Raw genomic sequence first — 1,201 nt, 5'->3', positions numbered from 1 at the left:
AAGAGTGAGGGTGAAGCCTGAATTTTTCGTTTGGTAACTTTAATGCTTCACCTAGTTGTCGGACACCAACTCCCACTAACTACTCTCACATTTTTAAACCACATGAACCATGTTCATATTGCTCAAATCCTCACCATCAGATTGGAAATTGTCCATGCTATGGGCAATTTTCCAATTTTTCTGATGAGCAAATGAACACTTTTTTCTCCAGTCTGGGGTTTGAATCAAATTCCAATTTTTACAGCCCGGATTGGAGCAACCATTCTAGTTTCTCATGACAAGCTCATGCTACGGGAAATTACGTTCCCCAATGTCATGAACTACACCATCAAGAATAGCTGCAGTTCAATAACCATTCTTCCATGCCTTCTCCTTGCAATTACCCTCCTTAAGAGTCATTAGTGCAACATTTTCCAACTGCTCATATCAATGACTTAGAGGAGAGAGTGAACCAACTCATGGCAGCTAGGCGCACCTCATAAGTCATGTTTTTATTGTTATCATCCTTCTCACCGGATAGATGATTGCCCATTCATTAACCATTACATGATTGATGAGGATGATGCTAGCAAGTCTTCACATGAGCATGTTCAAACCACCACCATACTTGGGAGTGAGGAAAAAGCTGTCAACAAGGTGGAAGAAAAAGAGGAGCAAATTGGGCCCCTGCCAACTCCAAATTTTTCCAATGACAAGGAAGTGAGTACTAGAGCTCATTCCTTCGTCATAATCCCTCTTGAGACACTTCATGGACCCCGAGCTTCAATTCTACAATCTCTCAAAGAGCCGTCTCATTCTAAACCTCTCAAGGATCTATGCACACAAGGTCACAAATCTAGGAACCATGTTCCTAAGAAGATCCTTCAAAGCAAGCAACTAGGCTACCTGAGACGGCGAAACATCCTTCGAGAGGGCTATCAAATTCTTGAGAAGAAAGGGTGGAAGGGATTGGTTGGACACCCGAATGATCGGGGAAAACACGGTGAATTTTCTTTTCCATTTTATTTTCCGCATTTCATTTCTTAATTCCTTTCCTTTTTCATTTTAATTCACGTTATTTTGTTTTCTCTTTTAACAACAATTGATTTGATGATGCTTGTTCTGTGAGAAAAGTTTGTTGTTAGTTTTTTGTGACAGGTGTCGTGGTCTTCAAGTTTGGGGGACGCCTTGACCTTTGCATACTTTGGTTCCTCATCCCACG

Source organism: Corylus avellana, chromosome ca4 (assembly GCF_901000735.1).
Source record: "Corylus avellana chromosome ca4, CavTom2PMs-1.0".
NCBI classification, from domain to species: Eukaryota; Viridiplantae; Streptophyta; class Magnoliopsida; order Fagales; family Betulaceae; genus Corylus; species Corylus avellana.
The sequence above is the reverse complement of the archived record's forward strand: the minus strand, read 5'-3'. Positions refer to the sequence as shown.